Source organism: Saimiri boliviensis, chromosome 10, assembly GCF_048565385.1.
Source record: "Saimiri boliviensis isolate mSaiBol1 chromosome 10, mSaiBol1.pri, whole genome shotgun sequence".
NCBI classification, from domain to species: domain Eukaryota; kingdom Metazoa; phylum Chordata; class Mammalia; order Primates; family Cebidae; genus Saimiri; species Saimiri boliviensis.
Window position 1 is genome coordinate 42678998 of NC_133458.1, and position 26598 is coordinate 42705595.

A 26598-nucleotide genomic window follows, 5' to 3' on the forward strand; every position below is an offset into this window, starting at 1 on the left:
AAACACAAAAAATTTCTAGTCTATCTTTCCAACAACACTCTTGCCTTTTGAAGAACACTTGTCTAGCCTATTTTGGAGACTACACAATTGAATAATCTGAAGTGTACCCTGTAATTTGATCAGATAACCAGTTAGTATTATATCACATGGTTTGATCTTTCAAATAAATGAATTTGTTGATATGAGCCTTTTTTGATATGCCATCAGAATAAATTAAGAAACATTACAAGAAAAAGCCCAAAGAAACATACTTTTGCTTTCAAAGTAGCGGTATTACTAAAAGCATTTAATTCATCACACCTGTGGACAGGACCACTGGTTTGCTGTGATACTATATATACTGTGAGGATCATATAAATTACCGTATTCCTTTTTGGCATCTGTGGTTAGGAAGATCCATTGTGTCATCAGCTCTAGAAGGTATACCAGAATTCCTGCTGTTCATGTGTGTATTAACATTGCTCCTTGTCTAATTTAAAATTTTCCCCTGGTATTTGCCCTCTGTTTCATTTCTTCACTTTGCAATTTCTGTTGAGCAGAATAAGGTGTATACTACCTCAAATCTTTTTTGAAACTAAGTAGAAAATAAGTTATTATAAAGAGAAAAAATAAATGCAATACAAATAAATGTCCCTGTAACTTTGTAAAAAGTAAATTTGGCAATACAAGTAAAATGCAGAAATCTAGAAAATATTTATTGAAGAAAGACTTACAACTCCAAGGTCCTTGTGCTGAATGACAACTACAAGCAATGTATTTTTTAAGTGTTTACTAAAGAAAAAGAAAGCACAAAGCTTCAGGAAAATAAATGCATTAGGGACTAGAAGAGAGACAAAACAGAATGCTGCTTGGGTGTTTGCAGTCTTTGCTCAAAGCATAAAACTTTTTTTTCCATAGAAACACTAAATAAATAAATAAATAAATAAATAAATAAAGACTGATTTGATATCTAAAACCTCAGCTAGAAGGAAACTGAACCTCAACCCTAAAGTCAGGCCACAAACTCTGAATTCCTTCCATGCTCACAGTGATTCCACCATAACAAAACAATAGGAATACTATAGCCTGTCTATCAAATCTGTAAATACTATAACATTCTAAGAAATAGTCCCCATTTTTATGAATGATTACAAATAACAAGTAATTATTCCAACCAGATTTATTAAAATTTGTTTGACCATCATGAAACCTGAACACTAGTTTAGTAATCTAAAGTTTCAGGGGGAAAAAAAGATTGACTTTTCCCTCCCACAGTGATATCAGTGGTTCAACATACCGGAGTATATAATTTCAAAATAATCAAGCAGCTACAAGTAAAATGGATTTCAATGAAGTTTGTATTACTGCAGCTTAATAGCAAAATAAGAATTTTTATCTTGGTTGAGTCAAGCAAAAATTAATATTGAAAAAGACTGTAAGAGAAATGTATACCAGTGATGTTCTCAACATAAAACCAAACAATTATCAAAATAACAAAAAGAATGATAAAGATAAATAAGAGAGACATAATAATGATATTTTAACTTATCAGACAATAAAAAGGAAAAGAGATAATAAAATGGAAAACTTTCAAAACTGATAGCTTAAATGGCAACCACGAATACTTCCAAATTAAATATCCTAGTAAACTGGAAATTCTAGTTTTCTAATCTGCTAAACGAAGAAATTCTAAGAGCAAGCTGTCTTGCTATAGCATGTTAAAATGAAGATGAGGCCAACTAAATATTTAGAGAAAGATAAAAACAGCCTAGCTATTGCATATAAGGGTGCCAAATGTTACTGGACATATAAAAAGTGAAGAGTTTCAAGTTTCACATGAATTGTTCATGTGAATACTTGAGGGAGAAAACACATCAAGTCACTGCACAAAAGCACCCAGAATTACCACACTACGTCCCTGTGAGTCAAACAAATGATCTGAGGTTTTCTTTGGGGTACCAGAGAAAAAGCTACACAAGGATATTTCGTAACATTTTCTTGACATTCAAAATAGAATTTATTAAGATTGGTTCAGTAACATAAAAATATAAATTGGAGGGCTTTAAAATGTGCTTCAGTGTCAAAACTGGAAGATAAAACATTTTATGAGGTAAGCTTTTTAACTTATTTTAGAGTAATAATATCATGGCTCACTTCCTTCAACTCAGAGATTAGCAGATAGATATTGTGCCCTATTGACAACTGCCTGTGTGATTCTTGAAGTTAACAAGTACGCTTCAGTTCTACCACCAACTATGTGGCTTTGGGCCAATTACTTATCCTCTCAGAGTCTCTTTCTGTAAGTGGAATGGGAAAAATAATAGAATATGTTTCACAAAGTTTTGGCAGACTACCTGTAACATATGAAAGATTTACTTCAAGTTGGGATGGAAGAACAACTGAGTGGCAAAAAAAAAAAAAAAGAACAATGTAAGTATGTGAGAAAGTACTTTAAAACTTAGAAGAAAGTTAAAAAAAATGCTAGAAAAGACTGGGTACAGTGGTTCCCGCTTGAAATCCCAGCACTTTGGGAGGCCAAGACAGGAAGATCCCTTGAGGCCAAGAGTTTGAGAGCAGCCTAAGCAACACAGCAAAATCCCATCTATACCAATTTTTATTTTTAAATTAGCCTGTCATGGTGGCATGCACCTGTAGTCCTCGCTACTTGGGAGACTGAGGCAGGAGAATCACTTGAGCCCAGGAGTTTGAGGTTGCAGTGATCCATGATTGTGCCACTGTACTCCAGCCTGGGCAACAGAGAAAGACCCTGCCTCTAAAAAATAAATAAATATCAAAAAAACAAAAACAAAAAAATAAACGACAACAATGAAATTACTAGAAAAATATGTAACTTGCTCAAGAAAAAAATGAGAGCCAAAGTAAGATGAACCAATAGTTAACAATATTCCCTAAATCAAAAAAAAAGGAAAGAAGGGGGGAAGACCACACAACACTCAGATAAATTTACAAGAGGTAAGTTCTAGCAAACTTTGAAGGAACTGATCTTTCCAATCTCACACACTATGCCATAAAATTTTTAAAGTAAGAAGCAACATACCCCACCTCTTAATATTCAAAGCAGACAAGTGCAGTATAACAAAAATGAAAATTATAGACCAAAATCCTAAAAAAAAATTAAACTGAAGCCAGCAAAATAGAAAAATAATAGATTATACATAATAATCAAGTAGGTTTTAATTACAAAATGCAAGGAGAGTTTTAATAGCAAGCTGTAATTTAGATTTAATAGCAAAGTAAGGGGGATGGCCAGGACTCTTTACAACTGCAAAAAGTATTTGATAGAGGTCAACATCTATTCAGTTCTTTAAATCTCTTTAAATGTGGTAATAGAGCTTCTTTTATCTTATAGTTCATCTTCCAAAAACATTGGAAATACTTCCTTACAATCAGGAATAGCCAGGCATGCTATGTGCATTCCTATAGTCTCACCTGCTAGGAAGGCTGAGGCAAGGGGGTCTCTTGAGCCCAGGAGTTCCAGGGCAACTCAGGCAACATATGAAGATCCTCTTCAAAAAAAAAAAGGCAGGAATGAAACAAGAGTATTCACTGTGGTTGCTTTTGCTTTCTTTCTTTCAACAGTGAAGTTTCTCAAGCTGAGAAACAAGGAATAAAAACGGGTGGAAGATTTAGAAAAAAAGCAGTAAAACTGTGATGATTTGCACATAATATAAATGTTGATGGAGGTAATTATTTTTGTATGGTAGCTAAGAAACACAAGGCATATGGTAATACATATTTAGAATTTTTTGTTTTCACCCAGAGGGCATCTCCCTTTGTTGCCCAGGCTAGTATTCAGTGGCGTGACCTCAGCTCATTGCAATCTTGCCTCCGGGGTTCAACCAATTCTCTGCCTCAGCCTCCTCAGGAGCTGGGATTACAGACACCAGCCACAACATCTGGCTAGTTTTTGTATTTTTAGTAGAGACAGGTTTTTGCCATTTTGGCCAGGCTAGGCTTGAACTCCTGATCTCGTGATCCACCTGCCTCAGCCTCCTAAAGTTCTGGGATTAAGGTGTGAGCCACCGCGCCCAGCCAATCTTCAGAAAATTTGTACATGGTCTTTATACATAGAAAATTATAAACATTATTAAAAGTATTAATAATGGAGAGGAATAAAGTGTTCATCAATAAGAAGACTCAGTATCACTCAGTATTATCCCCATACTGATTTATGGAGTCAATGTTATTTCTGTAAAAATCTCAAAAGCTTTCATGCAAACTGACAAGCTAATTGTAAAATTCATATAAAAAAACAGACTGGGAATAGCCAAGACACTTCTAAAAAGAAAATAAAGTCTTATGAAATTTTCAGTAATTAAGATAGTGAAGTTCAAAGGTGGACTAATTTACCAATACAAGAAAATGTAGTCCAGAAACAAGGCCAGATATAAATAGAAATGATGTATAACAGGGAAGGAATGGACTATTCAAAACAGTGCCCAAATCGTTGGTTAGATATGTGAAATAAAATAAAATTGGTCCTGATCATACTATCTATAAAAATATATTCCCAATGTAATGAAGACTTAGATGAAAAAGGCAAAAGTTGAAGGCTTTAGAAGAACATAAAGGAAAATAACTTTGTGATTGTGAGATAAAAAATATTTTCCTAAGTAGAAAACCAAAAAATTCTAACCACAAAAAGATTGATAAACTAAATTAAAATTAAAATTAAAATTTCACCTCATCAAAATTCACCTAAAGGAAGTGAAAAAGATCTGGGGTCACTGGCTCACACCTGTAATCTCAACATTTAGGGTGGCAGAGGCATGAGGATAGTTTGAGACCAGACGGGGCAACATGGTAAGATCCTGTTCTCAACAAAAAGGAAAAAAAAAAAGAATATAAAAAAGATACACCATAAGCTGCAAGAATGTATTCACTATATAATCACCCACAAACTGGTATAATATACTGGTTATCTACCTAGCCAACAAAGTACATATATATATAACATATAAAGAATTCCTTCGAATCAACATGCAAATAAACAAATATAAAGCTGATCAACCTGATTAATAATCTAGGTAATGCTATTTAAGACCATTGTGAGCTATCTTTTTATCCATTAGACTGAGGGAAACAAAAGGAGCAGTCTGACAAATGTTTATGAGCATGTGCAGCAATTGGAACACTTAAATGTGTTAGAAGTGAAAACTGATGCATCCATTTTTGAAAATAATTTGGCATTGTTTTCTAAATCTAAACATGTGTACCCTATGACTGACTTGTTTCATTTTAAGGAAAGGCCCCACAGAAAATCTTGTATATGTTTACCAATACATATATATGAAATACGGAAAATGTTCTGCTATTGTTTGCAACTGCAACAAGCAAAAGTCTGTCAACAATAAAATAAGTAAATTGTGGCATTAATCATACAATGTAATATGAAGTAGCAAACCTGAATGAATGCATTGTATTGGTAAAGTTACATTTCTTTAGTTGGGTATAGATTCAAAGTGTTTTAATGTATTCCATAATTTTTAAAAATATTATATATTTTTTTGTATGTATCAAATATTACAAAATTAAAAGAGAAAAAGAAACTGAATAAACATAATTATAGCAACTCCTTAGAATTAAGAGTTACTTAAGCCATCAGGGAAACCTTTTTCCAAATTTTCATTAAAAAATTCTTGAATATGATCAGATATTCAAGAGTTCTACTAGTGTAATTTATTTGACAGAGTATTCAAAGCAGATGTGAAAAATTGAATAGAGAATAAGAAAGCTGTGTTAACCTGAGAAAAGTCAGAAAGAGCAAAACAGAAATCCACTTATGCAAGTTTGCCAAGTAAGCTGAAATTTTTTTGTTGGGTGGTGATGATGGTAGTTTTAAAAATACTTGGTGATTTCTTTATTATTTTTCTTATTTCTTAGTATATCATATATTCTTTGACAACAGTTAGAAACATTAAGAGATTATATATCATACTACAATAAAAAGAATTAAATATCATACTATGATAAAAATAAATGGAAAATATATACAATTCATAACAGTAAATAAATAAATAGTCCCATGTTAAATTACACATGATAAAGTGTGGGTATAATATATACACAAAGATCAAATGGAATAAAACCTGCAAAGCATTTTCTCAAAGAAAAAACCATGGACCAATTATAATTAAACATGATAGCTAAATGAGGTATTACGGAAAAATGATTTCTGCAAATCTTCAACATTGTAAACTGAATCATGTGAAAATGCCTATGAACTGGCATAAGATAAATTTTAACACATATTTTTAATCAAAAGACTAATAATAATTGAAAGAAATTTCTTTAATATGAAAAACATCTTATTTTAAAGTAATAAATTAGATTGGAAAAATAAGTATATATAGAAGAAAAGTGTAAAAAAGTTACTGGTTACTATCTTTAATATTCAAAGAGATGGCACATATTAAAAGCATTGAAATCCAAAAGTATATGATCCCAAATAGTACTTCTAGAAGACATCATGAAAAGAAAATGTTTATCCTTCCCAGCAGAGACAGGTACATCTAAACATGAATGAGATTTGGTTTTTGTACATTCAAATAACAATAAATTCTTTGGTAAATAACAATACTATTTTCTGGCAAAGCAGCAAGGTAACTGATATTCTCAAATGTTACTGGTAAGAAAAAATTTCTGTCCATCTACTTAGTACTCTTTATGGGTCGCCAAAATATTATACTATCTTATGCTCACATTCTTACCAGAGATGTTCTTCCTTTATCTTGTAATTAATTTCTCCTTATCCTTCAAAATTCAACTCAAGTGTCCCTTCTTGAAGAGCTACCCCATCCTTGCGATTATTTTAAAATATGACCTTTATGCTCATGAAGCAATGCACGGAAACTCCTTTATCATGAAATAGATCTTACTATAAACAAATTTGTTTGCTTATCTTTCTTCCACTAGAAACTTATAATGTAGTGACTTCAATAGACTATCAGCAAATCACAGAAGGTTAATAGATTTGTTTATATCCCTAATGTGACACATAAGGCCAGACATGTAGTAAATGCCCAATAAATACATATATAAATACATGTTAATAAATTAGTGAATAAATGAATGGATAAACAAATGAACATAGGCTGGGCCTTGTGGCTGATGCCTATAATTCCAGCATTTTGGGAGGCTAAAGTGAGTGGATCACTTGAGCCCAAGAGTTCAAGGCCAGCCAGGGCTACATGGTGAAACCACAGAAAATTTAAAAAATTAGCCAGGCATGCAGTCCCATGCTGGTAGTCCCAGCTATTAGAGAGACTGAGGTGGGAGAATCACATGAGCCCCAGTGGGCAGAGGCTGCAGTAAGCCAAGACTGCACCATTGCACTCCAGCCTTGGTGACAGAGGAAATCCTGTCTGAACGAACAAAAAGGAACATAAAGTATCAGAAACAACACTCAGGATAATTATCAAACAACTATACTGTGCTTGAAGAACATTTCTCTTGGGAGGCTCACCTGGCGTGGCCCATTCCTGTCCTGGAGGATAGGGAGTGGTCTGGTACATATGGCTAAGCAGGTGTATCTCCCTCTTCCATAAACCTTTCTTTTTGGCTCAGAAGTCAATAGTACATCCTTGAGATAAACAAGCGGTCAGTGGCTTGATAGGACAGAATTGGGGCAGAGCTTAAGAGCAGAACATGAAGAATTGAACTCAACATGTCTTGAAAACTGTTATTCATCTACATTTGTGTCTAGAGTTCTATCAATAGAGCTTAAGGCTAGGAGCCATATAGCCTCATTAATTTATCAGATATTTCAAGTCATTTAGTTTAAAAGTCTTCATTATAGTACATACAAATTATGCTTTAATTAGAGAAAAGAAAGAAGTGATATAGCAAAAGGCATAGAAAAATCTACTTCTGAAATAGGATGCTTTATTACAGTATACAGCCCTAGCGAGAGATGGTAGACCCTAAATGCAGTATGGAGGACATCAAAAACAACATCACCCAATGGCTGGGAGTGGGGGTGGGGATCAATAAACAGAAAATAAGAAGATACACATGGGAAAAAAAAATGTTACTTACCAGTCATGCCTAGAACTAATCCCTATATCCCTTCTTTTCCTTGGCTCTTTTGGATCTAAGTATAGCAAACCCAGAGATTTCTTACAAAAATATTGAAGTTACTTATTTGTTTCTAGGCCATGAATTTTTAGGACATTTTTAAGTACAAAATATGTCTTGGCAGTACCCACCTCCCCGCCCATTGATTTCCTAGAAATTGTGTCATAAAATAAAAAACCACAAAGTAAACTGTTTTTACCCATATGAAGGATATTATAATTCAGAACTAAATTCTGACTCAAAGGCTTAGTATCAAAGTTATGAAAATAGTGACTGAAGAAGTAGTCAGTAAAATTAAAATCATAGAAATCTGAAATTTAGTCATTTAAAATTCACAAAATTTAGCTTTAATAACCAAAGACTGGTGACAGATATTTAAAATACTGTTTATAAAATACATTATAAGGTATATAAAATTCATCACACTGCCAATTTACTTATCATAAATTTGTTGTGAATCTATCATACTATTATGTAACTACTTCTCCTGCAATTATAAGAACAAAGATCATCACACAATACCTCTGAAATGACACCAATTTTAATTTAAAATTTAGAAAGACTTTGAGAGAACTTTATTTTAGTCTAAAGGAGTTTGAAGTGATGCTTTCTTCAGGTAATACTTTACGAAAAAATAAATAGGCATTTAAAGAACATTAACACAATAACCTTAGAACTATCTCAGTAAAAGTGAGTATTTAATATAGTTCTATTATTATAAGATAATGGTGATGAAAGTGGTGGTGTTTCTTTGACTAAAAAATTCTTGAAAAGCAAAGTCTGAAGCGTCAATTTTTTCCCTTCCGTTCTTCTCCTAAGCAGAGATAATATGCATTAGATTAAATAAGGGCAGTCACCAAAGGCTAAGGGAAGCCACTTTAAATCCTGTCCATTTTAGGTAAATGACGTTACCTGAAATTATGTTTATTTGAAGTTAATTCTCATTATGAGTAAGATGCAATTGTACATTTTCAATGAAAGTAATAATTACAAATATAATATTTCTAATGTAAAGAAAAAAGTGGAATATAAAATGGAATTGCATGATGATTCGAGTTATGATGAATCCATGTAAATACAGGAACAGAAAGTGTTATGTAATAGTATATGTAATATTGTAGGCTTAACGTACTTTTCCCCTCATCTTACGTTATATAATACCATAGGCTTACGAATTTTGTTCCCGTTATTTTTTTATATTGCATTATTATTAGGGGTAAAAAAGAAACAACTACAACCAAGCCTAGCCATCAACCTCTATATAAAGGCTTTTAAAAACCCTTACAGAAATATGAAAACAGAAACCTCATGCCAGCCATGGTTACAACGTAATGATCCTGTGGCTGGACAATGGAACTAAATAAATGCATGGATTAAAGGCAAAAATCATTCATCAAACAGCAATGAATGGAGGGGTAACAAATTAGAGAAGTAAAAAACAGGATGGCATTCATTAAAATTTAAATGAAGATATGTTATTTATGTAATCAGTCCTGTTAAAAAACAAATAAATGCAATAAAATGGATTTTTAAACTATATTCACAAAATAAGGTGACTCAAAACTCAAAGTAAAAATGGAAAAAGTTTTACCTAATAAAGTAGGTGGTTAAAAATGCTAACAATGTTTAAAACAAATATAGCTGTTACTACTGACATGAAAAGTTCAAAAGCAGAAAAAAATAAAATATTTTGACATGACCAGACTAAGTATATTAAAATGTTAACACTGTTCTAAAAGATGAAGATCATGTTAGCATACTCCTTTAAAGTTATAGTTTCTAGTCAACTCTGCTAAGTAACAAAGAACTATTGTTCCACTTTCTTTACTGTCATTTAAATCCACCTTATGTTCTCCTTACTATCAGATAATAAATTTTTATCACTGGAATGGTTTAAATCATGATATAATATTTTATATAAACATTTTAATAAAAAATTTGTATTTGGAAAATTTTATAAAATTATAATTTTGATTAGTATAGAATCTACTTATGAAAATTAGTATAATTAATATATTTCAAAAACTACTGGTTTTTAAAATGAAATGAGACTTCAGTTGTTTAGGTTCAATCAATGCTGAATATTAAGTTAGCACCTCACTTCATATGTTTCTTGCCTGAACTCATGCTAAGAAAGTAGCTGGGTTGGGGAGGAGACTGCAGGGTCTTCCATTAGGCAGTAAATGTATATAAAACTTGTAGAGTGTGGGCGATGGGTGAACTGAATGACAAGGTTGGCTGAGGTTAAGCAGTAGAGAAGTTCAGGACGGCAGCTGGTACCAAAATATGTCAACCATGATTTGATATAATAATACATAATTGCATAAACATGTATACTGTTGGGATAAATAATACTACCCTTAATGACTGACAGTGTCCAATATATGCAACTGAAACAGCACATAACATAACCTTACTGCAATTCTGCCAGACAAGTGAAGATTATTCTTTCATAGTTAATATATTCAGTGCTTGACATTCATTGGATTTTGCTTAACTTAGATTATTTTTTATTTGGTTTTATTCTATCCTCTTTCTCATGTCAGTTTCATTTCTGCTTATTATGTGTAGGAATAAAGGATGTTGCCTTCTTGATGGGCATTCTGACTTTAAGTACTGCACAGCTCTGAAGACTCTTTCCCACTGTGTAAAACTATTACTTTCATATGGCTCAGGGGCATTTTTGCACATTCTACTGCCATAAACCAGACCTATATTTAAGAACTGCCTTATAATTGTTGCCGCTTGGTAAGCAGGGATGGAGTGCAAAGAATAACTTTTATGGGGGTAAAGCTGAGGGCCACATCTACCACTCTAACAATATATGTATCTAACCCATTAATTTGAGACTGTGTGGACAGAGGGATGCCATATTATATTTGGAGGGTAGAGAGTACTGTAACACAATTACAGCAAGGCTTTTAAAAACAAAGGTCTAAAATTAACACTTTATATTGTAAATTAATAGTATATATGCATGTTAATTCATTTTCAGGTTTAAGATCATTTCAGCCAATGTTTGAGTGTTAAGACCTGGTGAGATACTGGGGACAGAGTCCTCACAATCTAGTAGAGAAAACAGGCACAGTAACAATTCATTGTAATATATGTAGTAAAGGTATCACATGTGTACAAAGTATGACCTTAAAATCATAAAGGCTGTAATAAAACATACTATCATGGCCATCCAGGCCTAAGCTGAGAAGGGGCTTTACTCAGAGAGGAACCAAAAATCAATCATTCAGTAGATGACACTTTTGGAATACTTGCTAAAATTAGTTTGTATTTGTGTTTACTCCAACACCTCTCCCATATAGATTTCATTTTATTCATGAAAAGCACAGAATAAAATAAGTGATGGAAATAACTGAGAATACTCATTTAAGCACTGTCTGTGAATACAGAACATTATACATGAGATTTGGAGTATTCTGCCTCTAATTAGTAGGAACTGTAGTAAACTTCATTACTCTGATTCCACTGGCAAGACCACACCTATGGTACAGTTACACCAGATTGTTTGGCCCAGTGACATAAAATATCTGACATATCAACCTCCCTTTAATTTGGATTACACAACTCCCAGGCAATCTCGTGATTACAGTAGTTACTTAGCTTTCAGTGCTGCTCTGCCTATAGGCCAAAAAAAAAAAAAAAAAAAAAGCTTCTCATGACCAAATTCCTCATTTTAACTGATTCTACACACATAAATAGAACTCACAGATCTTAGGTTTTCTAAGCATTTTGTTTTTAGTTTCTTAGTAGAATAATTGCTCACAGTAAACCAATAAATTAATCTTTTCAGATTTAAACCCTAATTTTAAAGTGAGAAATTAACACAAATCTATTTTCCTCATGCCTGTAATCCCAGCACTTTGGGAGGCCGAGGTGGGCAGATGACGAGGTCAAGAGATCAAGACCATCCTGGCCAACTTGGTGAAACCCCATCTCTACTAAAAATACAAAAATCAGCTGGGCGTGGTGGCGTGCGTCTGTAGTTCCAGCTACTCGGGAGGCTAAGGCAGGAGAATTGCTTGAACCTGGGAGGTGGAGGTTGCAGTGAACCGAGATCATGCCACTGCACTACAGCCTGGCACCTGACGACAGAGTGAGACTCTGTCTCAAAAAAAAAAAAATCTATTTTCAAAGGAGTCCATTTGCCCATTTTACAGGCTTAGGGCCAGAGCCCAGATCATGACAGGAAATAAATGCTATTCTTCAGGACCTACTACAGAGGGCCTGCCAATCCCATTCTTTAATGACAATAGGCTGATAATAAAAATTTCTACAAACCATTCATTTTACTTCCTTTAATTCCAAGATATAGTCTGAAAGATATTATCTCCAACAATGACCTAGCTTACAATTCTATCCTTCATATAGTTATTTTAAAACATTAACTATCTGTTCTATTTGTTGATAAATAACACTCAAACTGTAATCATGAATGTAGTTGCCAATTGATTAGAGGGACTTTAATGTCAATAAGTTAAGGTGATCACTTTAAAAATTATCCAATCAGAATATCCTTATTATATTTTAAAGTACTAATACCTAGGTTTCCATTCTGGCCAGAATAATTTACTTATGACATGTGGATAAAACCAGACTTTAGTAATCCATTTGCTTCATGAAGTTTTCTTTTGTTTCACCTTGTTAGAGATGGAAAGTGGAAATACAGAATGCGGAAGAATCAATATTTTATCTCATAATAATGATACACAAATTTGAACAGTATAGCAATTTAGACACCAGAAATCCACAAAATAGAACAGCATAGGAACTCAGACACTAGAAATCAGAGATGTACCCTTACAAGATTAAACAGTTTTTTTAAATAACATCACCTGTAAAACACAAAGCAAATGTGTTCAAAATTCTCTATTAGAAACCAAAATTGCAGTGAAGGCATAAATTGCGTATATAATATATAAAAATATATAAAATGTAAAAATAATAGAAAATCTAAAAATTCTTTTCTTATTCTTTATAACTCTTAAACTTACTCTACACAAACTTCCACTCTATTAGAATAATTCGGTGTTAACTATCATGAAAACTATCCACTGTAGTAACTTACAAATTTTGGTATATATAATAACAACTTAAACTGGATCTTATAAATGCTGAACAGAAAATTTCAGGAAAATTCTTGGTATAACTGATTGGAGGAATTTATGTTTAATGAGTGTCTTGTGTGGAAGCTCTATTCCTTTTGCCTCCTATGTTCATGAGGGGACTTTTGATCAAGAAATGCTCTTGGCTGCATCTGTCTCTTCACTTCTTACTATCAGAGGGGCAGAGAATCACCTGACTGGTAAGTTTAAGATAATACACATGCACAGCTCAATTCCTTTTTCTCAGTTCAGTTCTGTCTGTAAAGAAGATGAATTCAGGCCTGCTTTTTGTCCCTGTCTCTGTGATAGAGGATTGTGAATGCCCAGTTGTGCCAGTGGCTATGTAGGTATCATGTCTAATTTAGAGGTGAAGCCTGTTTTATCTGCACATATAGTGCATGTCCTCCAATTCAGACTCTACTGAGGTAATAAAAGTTACTTTGATCTCCATAAGCCTGGTACCTGTGTCTGTCTCTCAGAAGTTTACAAATTTTTGAGGGGAAATTGTTTGATTTTATCAGTGGTCTCATAAAGCAGTAGTAGAAATCTATATAGATTTCATACTGTAAGACTGTCTATTTGTAGTCATTCATTGATTCAGTATTTACTAAACGTCTACTATGTGCCAGGTACCGTTCTCAGCCCAGGGATATGACAGGGAAGAAGAAGAAGAAGAAGAAGAAGAAGAAGAAGAAAAAACCAGTATGTTAGAAAACCATCACTAAGCACAAACTATGCTAACAGTACATCAGTAAGGAGCTAGAAAGGGGAACAGACCTGTGTTTTCTTTATCATGGATTTCAGACTATAAACCATAGTTTTCAATATGTTGATTACAAAAAAAAAATTATAGGCTAGCATAGCCTTCAGATATGTAACCATTTTGAACTTAAAAACAGAAATTTTGTTATAGTTGAACCTAGTAATATGACATGCAGAAATAAGCAAGCAAATTTCAATCTCTTAAAACCATAAAAAATATCATATAAGCCGGGCACGGTGGCTCAAGCCTGTAATCCCAGCACTTTGGGAGGCCGAGGCGGGTGGATCACGAGGTCAAGAGATCGAGACCACCCTGGTCAACAAGGTGAAACCCCGTCTCTACTAAAAATACAAAAAATTAGCTGGGCATGGTGGCACGTGCCTATAATCCCAGCTACTCAGGAGGCTGAGACAGGAGAATTGCCTGAACCCAGGAGGCGGAGGTTGCGGTGAGCCGAGATCGTGCCATTGCACTCCAGCCTGGGTAACAAGAGCGAAACTCCGTCTCAAAAAAAATATATATATATATATAAATATTAAAAAATCTGAAATAAATTTAACATAATTAATGAATACAAACACATTTTACTGTAAAATTGGGCTTGATGTGACAAAATCACCTCTGCAGATTGAATGGATCTTATCAGTTCTGGATAAAAACCACAAAAGATGCAACTGTGTTCTATTAATGCAATTGAATGTTAAAGATTAAATATCAAAAGTATTAATGATTTCTTTTAAAATAATTAAGATTCATATTAATAATGACAGTCCTTATAAAGTGCTTCTCACATTTAAAATGCTTTTCAAATATCAATTCTAAAAAAAAAATTAATAGTGCAATTCAAAATGGATTATTTTCATGTTTCAAATATAAACTATATTCAAATGCTTTAAAAAGCTGAAAATAGTGATTTTAAACAAATTCTCAAAAATTGTCTTCTAGCTAAGACCAAAAAACGTAGCACTCTATATTTCTGAAAGATTATCATTACTAGGATACCATCATAGAATAGATGGCATTTTCCCCACTGATGTGAGAGTTGTTTTGCTCCCTAGATAATTCACAAAATACTTAAAAATCGCATACCAAGTCCAGAGTTATGCAAAGTTTGGGAGTAAAGTAAGCAGAAGGAAAAGAGTGGTTTTGTCAACAGGAATAAGGGGGAAAGGCAGTGACTGGGCAATGACCCCAGCAGAGGCAGAGCTAGTCTGCAGGGCTCTGAGGCCTTCCATGCCAGCCTGAGGTATATCAGCCTATACCATGTCTTGATTGTTACTGGATATGGTGAACAACATGCTGGTTTATTATAGTTCTCTGAACTTCAGTAGCCATGGTAAATAGGATATAAGATGATTTTCTTAAAGCAGTTAAGAATTTGTAAGAAATATTATGCAGTTACTTTTTCGGTTTTAATCTCTAAAATCTCATAGGGATAGGCTTTGGTTTGCCAAATTCATGACCCTAAGAAATCCAAATGAAAAAGTCTTATAAATTCTACTTTTGCTGTTTAAGTCATAATTTTGGGAATAAAAATGTATCCACTTTTGTGCTGCATAGCAGGACTGTGAGCTCTCCATCAAATTGCTTGATTTTATACCCTGCCCCTGAGAGTGACTTTAAGCTAGTCATCAAATCTCTCTGTGCCTAAGTAAAATGGGAATAAGAATAGTGACATCATGAAGAGTAAGTGAACAACAAATTAAGTACAAAGACTGAAATCTCACATGGAGCACTCAAAATGTATAAAATTTGGTCACTACAGAAAAATCTTGAAGATGAGGCTGATGATAACATTTCAGAAGAAAAATTGCAATTTAACAAATGAGTATATCCTACAGAAATTTGTGGTAGTATCCTATGTTCTCATTTTCCTTTCCACAAAATTAACTCAGAAGATTTAAAAGCACAGTTTCTCCTATAAACTTCTTTACTTATGTGAGGATATCTTTACTAAATCTGTAGCCAGGTGAGTGCTCTGGTGTGGTTCAAATCTCTGCTTCTCTGCTTACTAACTTTTGTTAAGTTTCAAGATTTTTCCTAAAGCCAGTTCTTATTAATTTTTCTTTTTTCTTCATATGTCTTTTTTTAATTGCATTTTAGGTTTTGGGGTACATGTGAAGAACATGCAAGATTGTTGCATAGGTACACACATGGCAGTGTGATTTGCTGCCTTCCTCCCCTTCACCTATATCCGGCATTTCTCCCCATGCTATCTCTCCCCAACTCCCCACCCCCGTCCCTCCCCCATTTTCCCCCAACAGACCCCAGTGTGTAGTGCTCCCCTCCCTGTGTCCATGTGTTCTCATTGTTCAACACCCACCTATGAGTGAGAACATGTGGTGTTTGATTTTCTGCTCTTGTGTCAGTTTGCTGAGAATGATGGTTTCCAGGTTCATCCATGTCCCTACAAAGGACATGAACTCATCGTTTTTGATGGCTGCATAATATTCCATGGTGTATATGTACCACATTTTCCTTGTCCAGTCTATCATCGATAGGCATTTGGGTTGGTTCCAGGTCTTTGCTATTATAAACACTGCTGCAATGAACATTCGTGTGCGTGTGTCCTTATAGTAGAACGATTTACAATGATTAACTTTAAGATTTTTTATATTATTATATGCAGTTACTTTTAGTTACTTTTAATCATAGCATTCAAATGACATGAGTCAAAATAAATAATGTGGCTTAAAGAACTAAGAGTTGGGTCATATTGAAACTGAAGATAAACTCAGAAGTAATACTTAGTTTTTAAAATGACAAATTCAATTGCTATAAACATTAATATAGTTTGTAAAGATATAAAACATATGAAGCTGGGAAATAAAATGTAACCCATGGGAACAAATTAATTATAAGCATTTACAAATTATGTAAGTCAAATAAGAATCAAGATTATGTCAACAAAGTTATTCTGAATATTATTCAAGTAAGCATAAACTTTATATCTGTTGATATTCCTCAGATACTTACAAAGTGAAATGTTTTCTATTTATGAACTTTAAATTCTCTAAAATGTTTTAAAATCCAGTAAAGACAATAGTCAGAATGGACAGCAAATGATCCTCATGCAAACTCTAGATAAACAGATGCACAAAGCTTATAGACATACTCAACCAGGAAAATATATTTTGTCCTGTAATCCTCCTAGTATGAGACAATTTCTAAAAATACCTATGTAAGATGAGTTAACAAGCAGTTCTGAAATAACATTTTACAATAGAGATCCAGAAAAGAATGGAATAGTGTTTATAACAAATACCACTAACAGAAAAATCTAAAATTCCTGACTGCCTTAAAAGCAATTCTATCCCGTTTAGTAACACTGGAATGCTGACCATAAAGGTCATCAGTAAGTCAGATTCAGCAACCATTTATTAAAGGCTTACCATGTACCATGACACAGTGCTCGGCACTTAGAGGAAGCAAAAGCAAACAAGACTTCACTTTCTCACATATACTGTAACTGGAGCAGATGCCAAAGCTGGCACCAAGAAAGCCCATTTACTTCCACAGTCCTTTCCAGCTCAAATGTTTTCCAGTCTCCCGGCAATATTCATTTACAGGATGTTGTTGGTGTTTTTCTCAGAAAAGCTCTTTCCCCACCCTTGTTTTTCTGTCTTATTTTATTCTTAATTTATGCTGTTTTGTATTTTATGTATTCTAAGTCGCCTTAAGATTATTCTAGAAAGAGGCAGGGTAAAAAACAACTAGAGAAAAAAACAAAAATACTTGGAAGAAGAAAGTCAAAATGTATCAGGACACGCTTGAAAGTTGAATTTTATGTCAAACTCCTTTTTGTTTTTCAGCATGTCTATTGGCCTTCAGGTCAAAATATCTAGATTTTAATAATACCTCAATAGAAACATGAAATTTTAGGTATGACTCTGATTCTCACAAAGCCAGATTTTTCATCTGTGAGGACAAAAATAGACAAATTCCCAAGATTTTGTTTGCAAATTAAAGAAGAGTTGGCATATAAGAGATATTTAACAAAAGTGAATTTTATTTTTTTCCTTTACAAACTCATTAGATACCTTGTTACTAATATTGAAATACAATGTTAGTTCAACAGTATGGCATGCCTTGTTAGCAAAAACACAACAGATGTGAAGCAGAACACACACAAAGCAATTAAGGCAGTAAAACAAAATCAAAATAAAGTTGATTTTCAGATCCTGTCCCACATTTTCTGAGTTATTACACCAACCTCAAATACTTTGCAGAATGAAACTTTCATATATATATATATGTACTTTTCTTTTGAGACAGAGTTTCACTCTTGTTGCCCACTCACTATTGTTGCCCAGGCTAGACTGCAGTGGCACCATTTCGGCCCATTGCACCTCCGCCTCCCTAGTTAAAGCGATTCTCTTGTCTCAGCCTCCTGAGTAGCTGAGATTACAGGGGCCCCGCCACTATGCCCAGCTAAATTTAGTATTTTTAATAGAAATAGGGTTTCACTATGTTGGCCAGGCTGGTCTCGAACTGCTGACCTCAGGTGATCTGTCCTCCTTGGTCTCCCAAAGTGCTGGGATTACAGGTGTGAGCCACTGTGCCCAGTCAAAACTAACTATATTTTTAAAGAAGAAATGTGTCCAGTACTTACAACAGGTTAACTTCTAAAAATTCAGAAGATATAGAAGACAACTGGAAGCCGCTGCAGTCCACAGTGCTCATGGAGAGGAATGTCAAAGGGTCAAGTGAATTCAGCACCTTCAACTGAAGTATCCAAGTTCTCCCATTGGGACTGACTAGGCAAAAATCTCAACCAGGGAGAACTATGAAAAGCAGGGGCAGGGCGACAGCCCATCCAGGAGCAGAACAGAGCCAAAGGAACCCCACACCCAGCCAGTGAAAGTGGTGATTGAGTGTTCAATCCTGCCTGGGAAATCAGCTTCTCCTATGGAACTTTGCAACTCCCACATCAGGAGATTCCCTCGTGAGCCCACATCACCAGGGACTTGGGTCTGACACACAGAGCTATGTGGATTCTCAGCAGAGTAGCCACTCAGGCACAAACAGATCCTGGAGTTTTATATATTCTGGCCCAGGGACTCCTGGCCAGGTAGGAAATCGGCCTATACATATGCCTAGGAAGGCAGCTGAATACGGGGAGCCAATCAGCACTGTTCTGCAGACCCCACTCCCACAGCACCTCACAAGTTAAGACCCATTGGCTTGAAATTCCAACCAGCCAACAGCAACAGGCTATAATCTGCCTGAGATGGGTCCGAGTTCCTAGAGGGAGGGACGGCCACCATCTCCTTGTTTAGGTAGACGCCACTGTTTCAGCCTGCGGGCTTTGGAGGATTCAAAAGGTTGGACGAGGAAGGGACCCCACAATGCAGCACAGCTGCTTTGCCAGAACATGGCCAGATTGCTTCTTTAAGTGGGACCCGGTTGGATCTCCTTTTCCCTGAATGGGGTCTCACTGCAGGGCCTTCAGCCATTCCAGCAAGGGTCCTACAGACAGAGCTTTGACTCCTCCCTAGGATGAAGCTGCCATGGGGAGGGGCAGCCACCATTTCTGCAGTTTGGTCAATTTAGACATTCCAACCTGCCAGCTTTGGAAAATACAAACAGACCAGATGAGGAAGGGTTCCCCCTAGTGAAGTACACCTCCTCTCCCAAAAAGCAGCCAGACTGCTTCTTTAAATGGATCCCTGATCCCATTCCTCCTGACGGGGTGAGACCTCCAACAGGGGTCTCTAGCCACCACTTACAGTTGTATTCTGGCAGGCAACAAGTCAGTACTTCCCTGGGACATAGCTTCCAGAGCAAAAATTTGGCTGGCATCTTTCATGTTTCACAGCCTTCACTGGTGATACCTTCAGGTACAGGAAAAACTGAGGCAACTGGGGTCTGGAGCAAACTCCCAGCAAATTGTAGCAGCCCTACTGTAGAATGGCCTGACTGTTAAAAGAAAAACAGACAGAAAACAAGAACAACATCAACAGCAAAAAAGACCCCAAGACCCCATTCAAAAACCCCATCTTTGAGGTCAGTAACTTCAAACATCAAAGGTAGATAAGCCCACAAAGATGAGAAGGAATCAATGCAAAAACACTGTAAGCTAAAAAGCCAGAGTGCCTCTTCTCCTCCAAATGACCACAACACCTCTCCAGCAGGGGCACAGAAGTGGGCTAAGTCTAACACGGCTGAATTGACAGAAGCAGGCTTCATAAGGTGGCTAAAAACAAACTTCACTGAGCTAAAGAAGCATGCTGTGACACAATGCAAAGAAGCTAAGAATCATGATAAAACAATACAGGAGCTGACAGCCAGAAGAGCCAGTATACAGTAGAACATAACGGACTTGATGGAGCTGAAAAACACAAGATGAGAACTTCATAATGCAATCCCGAGTATCAACAACAGAACAGGCTTAGCAGAGGAGAAAAACCTCAGAGCTTATAAACTATCTTTCTGAAATAAGACAGGCAGACAAGAATAGAGAAAAAAGAAAAAGGAGTGAACAAAACCTCTGAGAAATATGGGATTATGTAAAGAGACTGAACTTATGTCTGACTGGGGTACTTGAAAAAGACAGGGAGAATGAAACAAAATTGAAAAACCTACTTCAGGATGCCGTCAAGGTGAACTTCCCCAACCTAACAAAATAGGCCAACATTAAATTCAGGAAATGCAGAGAACCTCAATAAGATACTCCATGAGAAAAATTAACCCCAAGACACATGATCATCAGATTCTCCAAGATCAAATTGAAAGACAAAATGTTATAGGCAGCCAGAAAGAAAGGCCAGGTCACCTACAAAGGTAAGACTATCAAACTAAAAGTGGACTTCTCAGTAGAAACCCTACAAGCCAGCGGTGATTAGGGGCCAATATTCAACATTCTTAAAGAAAAGAATTTCAAATCCAGAATTTCATATCCAGCCAAACTAAGCTTCAAAAGCCAAAGAGAAATAAGCTCCTGTATTAGTTCATTCCCATGCTGCTGATAAAGACATACCCAAGACTGAATAATTTATAAAGGAAAGAGGTTTAATTGACTCACCATTCAGCATGGCTGGAGAGGCCTCAGAAAACTTACAATCATGGTGGAAAGGTAAACAAACATGTCCTTTTTCACATGGAAGCAGTAAGGAGAAGAATGAATGTCCAGCAAAGAAGGGAGCCCCTTATAAACTATTAGATCTCATGAGAACTCACTGACTATCATAAGACCAGGAAGGGAGCAACCATGGCATGATTCAGTTATCTCCATCTGGTCTCTCCAACAATACCTGGGGATGATATTTGAGTGGGAACACAGCCAAACCACATGATTCCACCTCCGCTCCTCCCAAATTTCATCTCCTCATAATTCAAAACACAATCATGTCCTTTGTATTAGTCCATTTTCATGCTGCTGATGAAGACATACCTGAGACAGGGAAATTTACAAAAGAAAAGAGGTTTAATGGACTCAGTTCCATGTGGCTGGGGAGGCCTCACAATCATGGCAGGAGCCAAGGAGGAGCACGCTATATCTCACATGGATGGCAGCAGGCAAAGAGAGAGCTTGTGGAGGAAAACTCCTTTTAAAGCCACTGGATCTCATGAGACTTATTCACTATCATGAGACCAAGCGGGAAAGTCCCATCCAATGATTCAACTGCATCCCATTGGATCCTTCCCACAATACATTGGAATTGTAGGAGCTACAGTTCAAGATGAGATTTGAATGGGGACACAGACAAACCATGTTGGTCCACTCTTGGCCCCTCCCAAATCTCATATCTTCACATCTCAAAACCAATCATGCCTTCCCAACAGTCACTCAAAGTTTTAACTCATTTCAGCATTAACTCAGACGTTCACAGTCCAAAGTCTCATCTGAGACAAGAAAAGTCCTTTCTCTCTATGAGCCTGTAAAATCAGAAGCAAGCTAATTACTTCCTATATACAATGGGGGTACAGGCATTGGGGAAATACAGCCATTCCAAATGGAGAAATTGGCCAAAACAAAGGGAATACAGGCCCAATGCAAGTCCAGAAGCCAGCAGAGCAGTCAAATTTTAAAGCTCCAAAATGATCTCCTTTGACTCCATGTCTCACGTCGAGGTCATGCTGGTGCAGGAGGTGGGTTCCCATGGTCTTGGGCAGCCCTGACCCTGTGGCTTTGCAGGGTACAGCCTCTCTCCTGGCTGCATTCATGGGCTGGTGTTGAGTGTCTGAAAGTTTTTATAAGGCTGGCTTTTCCAGGTGCACAGTGCAAGCTGTCAGTGGATCTACCATTCTGGGGTCTGGAGGACGGTGACCCTCTTCTCCCAGGTTCACTAGGTGGTGACTATTAGGGACCCTCTGTGGGTTCTCGGACACATGTTGCCCAGGCTGGTCTTGAACTCCTGAGCTCAAGCAGCCCACCTGCCTTGGTTTCCCCAAGTGCTGCAATTATTGGTGTGAGCCACTGTACCTGGCATTTTCAGTTATTTTTATCTTAGTATTCAAATGAAGCTTGAGTCAAAATAAGTAATATGCCTCAAGTCATGAAGAGTTAAGTCTAATTGTAGAGTAATCTGAAGATAAATTCAAAAAAAGTTTATTTTTAAAATAGCAAGTTCAAGTTGCTGTAAATCTTAATATATTTTTTGAAGCTTTCTAGAAAAGATTTGAGGTTAGGATATAAAATTCAATTTGTGGAATTAACTAGTTAATATGGTTTTACAAATTAAGTAGGTCTAATAGGAATCTTGATTATGTCTATGGTTTTACAAATTAAGTAGGTCTAATAGGAATCTTGATTATGTCAACGGGCATTACTAAATTATTGTGAATATTAGTCAAGTAAGAATTTGCCTTGTATCTTTTTATGTTCTTCATATGCTTACAAGCTAAATGTTTTATATACTATTTATAAAATGGAAATCAAAAACATAATGAAATATCACTTCACACCCACTTAGGATAGCTAAAATCTTCTTACATTGATGGCGGGATTTTAAAATGGTACACAGACTTTGAAAACAGTTTGGCTGTTTCTCAAAATGTTAAACATAGAATTATATCACTCCTAAGTATTTAGGGGAACTGAAAACATGTCCGCATGAAAACATGAATGTTCAGAGCAGCATTATTCATAAGCCAAAAGATGAAAACAATCTAAATCAGTAGTCCATCAACTACTGAATGAATCAATAAAATATAGTGTATCTAAACAACGGAGCATTATTTGGCCATAAAAAGGAATGAAGTACTGATACATGCTGCAACATGGGTAAACTTTGAAAATGTTATGCTAAGTGAAAGAAGCCTCATATAAAAGACCCAATATTGTGTTATTCAATTTATATGAAATGTCAAGAATAAGAAAATCCATAGAAACGGAAATAATAATTGTTACCGGGACTAGGGGTAGAGGGAGGTAGTGAGAGACTCCTAATGAGCATGAGGTTTCTTTGTGAGGTGATGAGAATGTCCTACTATTTGATAGTGCTGATAGTCGCATAAATCTCTGAATATAGTAAAATAACACTGAGTCATACACTTTAAAATGGTGAATTTTGTGCTATGTGAATTATGTTTTAATAAAGCTGTAATTTTAAAAATAAGTCAAATAGGTCATGTAAGATAAAACCTTTATTTAGTAACAAATAATGAAGCTTATCAAAGATCTATTACAGAAAGATGTATAAAGTGGGAAAATGACTCATGCAGCTTTCATTCCAACAGAGAAGACAGGAAATATAGAAACAAATAAGCAAGATAACTGCAGTTTGGAATAAGACCATGAAAGAAAATACAGTGATAAGACAGATAAAGACTACTGGGGGCCTACATAAAATGGAAGTGTCAGGGAAGGCCTCTATGGAGATCTGATCTAAAGAGTAAGAAGAAAGGAATCACATAGAAAGGGAAGAGGTGTGCTAATGCCCTCAACCAGAAGATAACCTGGCATGTTTGAGAAACTGACAGGAGGCCAATAGGTCTGAAACATAATATATGAGGCGAAAAGTAGCAAAAATAATGTTGCAGACATAGATAAGAGTTAGGTCAAGCAGAGACTAGTGACTAGAGTTATGAATTTGGATTTTCTTTCTTTCAGTTGAAAGCCACTGGAAGTTTTCTGGCAGGATATTGAGACTATCAGCTTTACATTTCAAAGCTTGCTTTGTCTGTCCTGGGAAGACTAGACTAGACAAGGGCAAGGATAGAAACAGAAAGAACAAAGATGTGTCTCTAATTGTAGTCCTGGAGAGATGAGTGGTTTGGAACAGGACTGCTATCGTATTTTTATGATACCTTAGGTTCATCTATTCTTGAACTCTTGGCGTCAAGCAATTCCCCTTACCTTGGCCTCCCAAACTGCCGGGATTATAGATGCATGCCACCAAGCCTGGCCATGAGTTCTAATCTATTCTAAGTGTGGTGCATGTTGTGATGTGTTGCCCAAACACACTTCTGGGATGAAGGACTTATCTTTCCAGCTACTGTCCAAGTTAGAGAGACTTTCTAGAATAGCCTTCCTCCAATGATCAATGCAGAATTATAAAGGCTTGAACTCTTGCATGAATGAGGGAGAAATTGAAGAGCCACCTTGCTTTAGAGATCCAATGAGGTCTGTGAGGCCTGCACTGACGCTACATCCCTCTCCCCAATTCTGCGTCCATCCTTTCCCTTCCAAAGGTTTGATCTCAAGAATGGTCCCCTAATAATCATATACTGTATGCTAATCTCCATCTCATAATATGCTTCCCAGATAATTCAATATATGACCCGATTTACTAAAACTCAGTACACAGTCCTTGGCTACTTTTTAAAGATAATCAACCTAAAAGTACTAAAAACTTTAAATAATATGACCATTTAAAAAATCCTTACAAATGTAGTGTCATTCATGAAGCTGTTGTAAAGATTGGAAAATGAACCATTTACTCCACTCAGTCATCTGATTTTCACCAACATACTTTACACTTGCTTTTCAAATATAGTCATATAGTCCTTTAGTCCAGAAAATTTGTGTATATAGAAACACTGGGCTAAACAATCTTCCTTTTTATTTCTTTTGTTGAGTGCAATGTGTGAGGCTCCATGTGATACAATGGAAATATAAAATCCAGTCACATTTCCCACACTCAAGAAATTCATGGTCATACATTACTTAATGTCTGGCCATTTCAAAAAACAGAGTAATGTTTTTTTTATAAAATAAAGTTAAAATATGGAGACATATTTCCAAATTTCAATAAAAATTGTCACTTTTAAACCTCTGAAATCTTCTCTTTGCTGTATTTTGATCTTCACAACTCACATTAAGGATCATATTATACCTTCTCTTTGCTCTGGAAACCTTGCAGCAGCCTGTGGCAAAAGGCAATAAAATTCTGATCTGGGCTAAAACTCCAGAGAAAAGATCTTTTCCATGATTTTTTTTGCACACAAACCAACAGTCAACCCTTAGCTGTTCAAGACATATAATACTTTGAGGATTATTTAGGGACTTTACTACTTCCAACTTAAGTCTGTCATGTTGCTGCCCTTTGGCCATTTCACTGATGCTTAAAAACCTTTATCAAATAAGAAAAGGGCAAAACTCACATTATATTATTTAGCTACTAGCAAACAGTCTCAAAAAATTGTGACAATTTTGTTACAAAAATCAAACAATTTTGATAAGAATATTGTGTGTGATGCTTTAAATGGAGTCCTAGAATATTTCTAGCTTTTTGTTTTGTTTGTTTGTTTTTACAACAGCTTCATATGATATCATCCCATGTGAAAAACGGGGAAGGGGAGAAGACGATAAGGTTCAGAAACCATAAATAACTTACCAACAATTATTTAACTAATAAGATGCAGAGCCATGAGTTAAAACCCTTCCTCACTGACTCAGTTCTCAAGAGTTTTTCTATAGCTGTTTGTCTGATATAGTAGCCAGTAGTCACGTGTTGCTTTTAAGTACTTGAAATGCGGCTAGTCTAAACTGAGTTGAGTTATAAACGTCAAACATACACTGGATTTCAAAGGAACATGTTCAAAAAATGTAAAACAAATCATTAGTAATTTTATATCAATTACATGTTGATAATATTTTGGATATGTTGACTAAATAAAATGTACTACTAAAAGTAGTTTCACTGCTTTTTAATCAAAAATTTTTGATCAAAATTAAAAACAGTGTGGTTACTACAATTTTGAAATTACACCTGTGGCTTACATACATTTTTATCAGACCGACTGATCTACAGGAAAAGGTAAACAAAGAAGATGCCTCAGAAGTAGGAGCAGGAAAAAAATTCTTTTAAAATAAGAGATACTTCTGCTAGGAAGTGAAATTTAGGGAAGGGAGGATGTAGGATTTTTTTTTTTAACACATACATATAAAGAACTATTTACAATGCAACATAGACTCAGTAAGAGGTAGATAAAATATTACCATGGCAGTGATTAATTCCACCCATATCCTCAATGTAGTTTTTTCTATTTAGGGTGTTAAGCTGTGTCTTAAGGAATGAAGCAAGATAAAGAAGAAATAAAGAAAATGTGAAAAGGCATTCCAGATACAGGGAAATTGTTCCAACAGCAACGTGGCAAGAAACCGGCAGTCCAGTTAGTTGGAGAGAACAGTAGAAAGAAGAAAAGGACTCAGGATATCAGGTTTGTAAGCCAAATAAAGCATTTGGTCTTTATTCA

General features: G+C 35.5%; 1 protein-coding gene across 11 annotated transcripts in view; it reads right to left on the bottom strand.

Moving 5' to 3' along the window:
* FOXP2 (forkhead box P2) overlaps window positions 1-26598 on the bottom strand; it is a 596515-nt gene that overhangs the window by 452884 nt on the left and 117033 nt on the right. The window contains exon 3 of one of the 11 annotated variants that reach the window (XM_074379183.1): window positions 3430-3506. The exons of the other annotated variants lie outside the window; for them this stretch is intronic. The gene's annotated coding sequence lies outside the window, so the exon portion shown is untranslated. The remainder of the gene's footprint in view (window positions 1-3429; window positions 3507-26598) is intronic. 11 annotated transcript variants of the gene reach the window in all.